Here is a 7,500-nt window from a genome sequence, read left to right on the forward strand (position 1 = left end):
ATTTCTCTAAAAAAGCGTAGACTCGGGCGAGCTTTGATACAGGTCTTTAAGATTCTACACGGAATTGACATCAAAAGTGACAAAAATTTCCCACTGAATGCGAACCAGACAAGTAATAATGGTCTCAAGCTCTCTGGAAGTAGATTTAATTTGGTAGTAGGTAGAAACAACTTCGCCAAGCGTGTAGTAAATGAATGGGATAAAATTCCTGCAGGGGCAGTGCTATGTAGTACAATGTAGCATACAATATGCTGTAATGACTGTCATTTATTTTATTCTACTTTATGTATCAATTAATTGTTATTTTTTATGTGTTATTATTTATCAGTTTATTTTTCATTATGTATTGATTTACTATTTATTATGTATCATTGTTATTTTTCTGTTTGTCTTCTATTTATAATTTATTCTATTGGTTTATTTATTCATTTGTTTATTTATCTATTTACCTATTTATCATTGTTTTTCCAGCATACGACCTATACTTCATTTCAATAAAAAATTACATTCGATTTCTGCCGTGCAGCTCGGTACAGTTAGAAGTCCTGCAGACTCCTGCTCCACAGAGGCACCAACGACACACAAGTTCCTCACATCCTTTATATATATATATATACTATATAATAAAGTAGTAGCTTCTGTCTGTCTGTTTATTTGTTTGTTTGTACACGAACTCCTCCTAGGGTTTTGAAGATAGACCCCATAACCATATATATTCTGATAACCTATCACTTCAGGTACTTGGATATCTATATTTCATAAAAAATAATGGCGAGGGTTAAGGGTTAAAGGGGTATGGTGGGGGTAACACGCCATTACTGTAGTCTCCTCGTAATAGAATTGGCATTTTGTGACAAAAATTACTGTGATTAAACAAACCATTATATGTGTTCATAAATATGATCTATATTCGTGAAATTAATGTTGCCACAAACTGTGATAGCCTTTGTAAGGAGAAAGCATGTACATGTAAAATGATTGCATGATTTTTCCAAATGTTTAAATATTGGTTATTTTTATACTCGAGTTCATAAAAGAAAACAAAAATACGTGGAGACTGAACATCTTCACACCAGGCTTAATGATCCCCTTATGAGTCGATAGCCAAAAAAAAAAAAAAAAAAGTTCATTACGAAGAAGAAGAAGAAGAAAAAAACGTAGAGACTGAACAACTTCACATCATGCTTAATAAACCCCTTATGAGTCGATAGTCCTATAAAAAAAAAAAAAATTACCTTCAAGTTCTTCATAAGGGGAAAGAATAAACATTTAACTATATGCCCTTCCATGCCCTTATTAGGTTAAAAAAAAAGCAATTAAACTTTAAATTGTTATTTTACAAATACTATAAAAATAAACTTTTGATTTGATATTTTTGCAAAATTGATTTACAAGAAAAAAAAAATTAATTGACACAAAAAAAAAAATACTGTTTTCACATTTTTCGTGCGTTACATTTTCCATTGAGTTATATTAATACGTGTAACTTTTCTCCACAAATTCTATCAACATTATAATAATCATCATTTTGCCCGCAGCAACAAGAAAAAAATGCCTTTTTGAATTGATACATTGAAAAGATAATTTTTTCACATTTTTCATTCATTACATTTTTCATTGAGTTATATTGATACGTTTAACTTTTCTCCATAAATTCTATCAAAATTAAAATAATCAGCATTTGCCCGCAGCAACGCGCGGGTAAATTGGCTAGTATATATATATTTCTCCACTGTCTTTATATAATAGGAAATTTTGGTTTCAATCATTAGAAAGAGCAGTTATTCTATAAATATAAAAAATCAAATTCGATAGAGTAAGAAAGTATATTATTATGTGGAGTTCAAGTTAAGGAAAAAGTAATAGATTTATACATATCTTTACTTACAATCCATATTAACAGCAATTAGGATAACAAGTGTGAAATAAAAGATATGTTCTTGTACATAAACAACTCCTGAACATGATAGTGCATTCAGATTTTACATAGAAAGCCACAAAAAAATGAAAATTAAAGAGTTTTATAAATATTATGCTTCATGACGTTTGTGATGCGAGGAAGTGAGGGCAGCTGCTGACTCATTCCCTACTAGTCCTCTTCCTCCTCCTCCTTCTTCCACCTTATTGATCATTTACTTGATATGAGAACGTATTCGTTTTACTCATGATATAGGCTATCTCTATTTTTCTTATATTTTTAAGTATACTTAAAAATCTACCTACCATCTCCACAGATTATTGATAAATTCACATTACATAAAAAATGGTCTCGGGTAAGAATGATGGAAAATGAATACTTTCTCATTATTATTTAAATAATGAACAAATTGGAAGGATTTAGACGCGGAAATGAGTCAGTAACTACCCTCTCTCCCTTTCTCCCTCGCGCCACGAGCGTCATGACACATAATACTTATAAAAGTCCTTAATATTAATATTCTCTGGCCTCTTATGTAAAATCTGAATACAACATCGTGTTCAAGAGTTGTTTGTGTAGAAGAAAACATGTTTTGTTCCACACTTGTTGTCATAATTGCTGTAAACATCGATTATAAGTAAAGATGTGTATAAACCAATAATTTTTCCTTGGCTTTAACTCCATATCATTATTTAGTTTCCTACCCTATCAATTTTTTTATTTTTTATAGTTGTAGAATGACTGCTTTTTCTAATGCTTGAAACAAAAAATTCCTACCTTATATAAAAGGGGAGATATATAATATTTTCTGAAGGAGGTGAGGAATTTGTGTGTCACTGGTGCCTGTGTAAAGCAGAAGTCTGCAGGACTACCAACTGCACGGCAGAAATCAAGTGTATTTTTTTTATTGAAATGTAGTATAGTTATGAACCAAAAGGTCTCCTGTCTGCATGCTCTGCCTTTGTAATCCTTTGCAATAAACATGCCACTGTTAATTATCATCAAGCGTATCTATAACAAAATATATTTCCGTGACATGCGCCTTCACGGACGAAGACCACGGAACCATTACATAATTTTTATAAGGCAGGCATGATTTTTATTTATTTACTTATTTATTTGTTTATCTATATATTTTACTTTTTTTTTTTATCTTGTTCCTTCCTAAGGAATATCTTTTATCGTAGCGTGCTTAGAGAAACCGGCTAATAAAACCGGCAGCAATATCAATATTTATGATAATTTGGGCAGAAGTCTTTGGAAATAGATAACGTAGCTTATGTGATTATTATGGATTAATCACAAAAAAAAGGATATAAATGACGATTGCTGATATGGAATATTATTTACATAATATATTTATAAAGACATTCAACTTGTTACAAGTGTAGGGGCGACTTTGATAAATCCTGCTGCGTAAGGTTGTCGCTACAATCATCTCGAAGGAGGAGATCCTGCTAGGAGGGAGGGGTGGGGTGGGGGGGTCACCTCTCCTTTGGCCTCACGCGTCCTCCCGTAGAAGGTCACACGGCGACATAAACGCCTGAGTGCCTTGCCACTTCTGAAGGAGGAGGGTTCTCAGTCAAGAGGTTTCTGTTTGTATCTACTTTTACATTAAAAAGAACATCGGATGCTATTGTGATGAGCGGGGGCCTGTTTAGCTTGTTCCTCTCTCGCTCTCTATGTCTCTATTTCGGTTTCTCTCTCTCTCTCTCTCTCTCTCTCTCTCTCTCTCTCTCTCTCTCTCTCTCTCTCTCTCTCTCTGTCTGTCTGTCTCTGTCTGTCTCTGTCTCTGTCTCTGTCTCTGTCTCTGTCTCTGTCTCTGTCTCTGTCTGTCTCTGTCTCTGTCTCTGTCTCTGTCTCTGTCTCTGTCTCTGTCTCTGTCTCTGTCTCTCTCTCTCTCTCTCTCTCTCTCTCTCTCTCTCTCTCTCTCTCTCTCTCTCTCTCTCTCTCTCTCTCTCTCTCTCTAGCTCTATATCTCTGTATCCATCTGTCTGTCTGTCTGTCTGTCTATCTACCTCTCCATCTCTTCATCTCTCCCTTTCCCCCCTCTCCTCTCTCCCCCTCTCTCTCTCCCTCTCACACACACTCTCTCAGTCCTCTCTCCCTCCTCTCTCCCTTCTATCTCTCCCCTTCCTTTCTCTCCCCCTCCTCTCTCTCTCCCCCTCCTCTCCCTCTCCCCCTCCTCTCTCTCCCCCATCTCTCTCTCTCCCACTCCTCGCTCCCTCATCTCTCTCTCCCCCGCCCTGAGAGACTTTAAAAATAGATTTTGGCTCTCTACTGCCGACGAATGCCTTTGGGTAAATAAAAATCAGCAAATTTCAGCCAGAATAAAGTCATTCAGTATGCCCCAGATTGTCACTTTAGTTGATTAAAATATAATAAAAGTAATTGCGCTGATGGTGGTATAATTGGTAGCTTGCATGTCTCGCATTTGTTTAGTTGTGGGTTTGAATCCCGCACTCCTCCAATTGTCAGTAGTGGCTGTTACCTGCCCTATCAGTCCCCAAAGCGCATAATAAGGCATTGGTAACGGCTGTGGCCGCAGCTACTCAGCTCCTCCTGGCGTAGGCTCCTCTACGGACCAGAGTCATGTAGTATTATTTTATTACTGGAATCTAATCTCCACTCAAACATGTATTTTTGATAAATGTTAATGTTTATTAGTCCCCTCTATATTTGCACGAGGGAACGAGGAAGGAAGGTCACCATATCAAGTAAGCGGCAGACCCTGCTGAAGATGTGCTGTGCCTTGCTGCATTGCCTCTAACCGGGGCAGTGGGTTGGGGACAGAGATGACCTTTCATCCATAAGGAGAAATGATTGATGTGTTGGAATGGGAGGGGTTGTGGGTGAGAGCATGTCTTATCTAGCTACTTTATAATTAGGATGGGGGGATGCTTATTGGTATATAGATAGATAGATAGATAGGTAAATAGTATCCTTGATATCTGCTGTCTTAAATTTCTTCTTTGCCACCTTTAATATGGCACCCCCCCCCCACTTCGGAGTTATTTGGTCCTCGAGAATTGATGCGCTGGTTATTGGCCACGAAATATATTCCAGATATCTTTTCAACCCATTATTGTTAATGAGTGTCACTAGAGAATGAAAATGGTAAGAACAATGTTACTTGACATAGACGAAAGAATTGGAAAAAACTAATCTTGTATACTTGCATTGTGTGTATAATCCACTAATTTTGTATAATTTCATTTATTTAGATGTAGGTTAATGTCATGAATTTTTTAAACCTATTATGTGGAGCTCTCTCTATGAGGAATCTTCATAATTTGGAAATTTGCAGTCTTCGAACGAACGATGTTTTTTTGGTACTGAAATGTTATGATTTTCTAATTAGTTTATTTCTGATTTCTAGTCTTATGTTCTATTTTTACAATATTTGAAAGGTAACGTTCCGAAACTTTGGAAATTTCCCTTTCAATATTGGAAAATCTATGAATTTCAAAGACTCCCATAAAAACAAAATTTTTGGTTGTGTAAATATTCGAAGGTTAAAAATGGTTCTTGAAATAAGAGCACAAGCTTGAACAAATTTAGAAGACATATTACTCAAACAACTTTTCTTTTTCCTTCTTCTTAAAAAATATGGGTCCTATTCCATGAGTCTGACATGTTTGATGTCAAGTTAATCCTAAATAAAAAAGAAACATCTTTCTAAAAAAAGGAAAGACAAAAAAGGCAAGTTCATCAGAACCGAAAAAAATATAACTTAAAAAAAAAAAAAAAACATTGTGAGCGTAAACGAAGAGGAATATCTATCAAACATTTTTTCAGAAGAAGACGAAAAAAATAATCTTTATGTTTTTGAAGAAAAAAAAGTGAAGGACAGAATATGTATGTACAGTAGGGAGTAGAAGAGTATGTAAACTCGCTGCTGTCCTCCATCCTCTCTCTCTCTCTCTCTCTCTCTCTCTCTCTCTCTCTATCTCTCTCTCTCTCTCTCTCTCTCTCTCTCTCTCTCTCTCTCTCTCTCTCTCTCTCTCTCTCTCTCTCTCTCTCTCTCTCTATATATATATATATATATATATATATATTATACACACACACACACACACACACACACACACACACACACACACACACACACACACACACATATATATATATATATATATAGATATATACATATATATATATATATACATACATATATATATATATATATATATATATATATATATATGTGTGTGTGTGTGTGTGTGTGTGTGTGTATGTATGTATGTATGTATGCATATAATATATATATATATGTATATATATATTATATGCACACACACACACACACACACACACACACACACACACACACACACACACACACACACACACACACACACACATATATATATATATATATATATATATATCAATTTCCTCCCCCACTCCCTATCTCTTGTTAGAAAAACAATTAACCCTTTTCCATAAACAAAACACTTTTTATTGCTCTTCTTACTTGACGTAAGTACATGCATATACAGTGCGTATGCGTGTGGTTTACACAGGGTGATGTAGCGTGTCTAGTGTGGATAGTATCAAGTTAGTGTTAAAGACATACTTTGCATACCCTCTCGCTTTCAGCTACCACCGCTGGTTAGTCTAGTTACAAAAGAGGAGCCGCTTTGGATAAGTCTCTCCTGCCAGTATATAACCTCTCCATCACCAAGACTCCTGCAGGGCCTCCCCGTGGCTACGCATGGTAACTGGGTACATTGCAGCCCCAGGATAACACTTCAGGAGATCTCGGAGCAGTAGGAGGCCCCAGAGGTTTCTTTACACCCGCCTATATGTGAACACGCCCTTAGCTCGCCGCCAACTCTTCCTCCAATGTCTTGTGGGTTAGTCTTGGTTTACACAAGGCTACGGGAGAACCCGGATCAAAAACAGCCGTGAGGGGCGACCAACCCCAATCGACATGTCACCGTGAGCATGCCACATACAGTTGTTGTTGTCGTTCCCTAGACTGTCTGTCCGAGCAGTCCCGTCTCCCCAAGGAATGCCACTGCCAAAACTGGGTTTTACCACAAATCCTTTATAGAGTGTATGTTGTGTCCTATATGTTGTGTCCTGGAGCCGCAGCGTCTACGTCGTGGGACCACCCCCAACCCCAAGAGTTGGGGGCCAAACGGCGGCAACCAGCCCTGGCCACCGGCTCTACGCAGGTGGCACCGATCCCCAAGAGGAGCTACGACTGCCTTGGGGAGTACCACAATCCTTTTTCTCAACATGCCACATACAGTTGATCTCTAGGGTATGTCTCCCTAACATGTGAAACCTGGCATCGGCGGACTGCACGAACGAAACCACTAGATTGGATCAACGGGCAGAGATGTGAACGTTGTTGAACGTAGACAGGACACAGCAAGACACGAAAGCGCTTTTGGCCATCCATTGTATCCCAACCTATCACGAGTTGTCTCGACTCCTTTTTGCCACTGGATCAAGATAGGTTGGGATGAGAATGTGAGGCAGGTGACATTCCGCAACTCTCCCTCACCAAATTGAATCGCAAGTCATGACTCTGTCCCAAAGTCATGGTCATCTCTATTAATGAAAGACGA

This window comes from Oratosquilla oratoria, chromosome 2 (genome assembly GCF_046742065.1).
Source record: "Oratosquilla oratoria isolate Oo_2021 chromosome 2, ASM4674206v1, whole genome shotgun sequence".
In the NCBI taxonomy this organism is placed as follows: Eukaryota; Metazoa; Arthropoda; class Malacostraca; order Stomatopoda; family Squillidae; genus Oratosquilla; species Oratosquilla oratoria.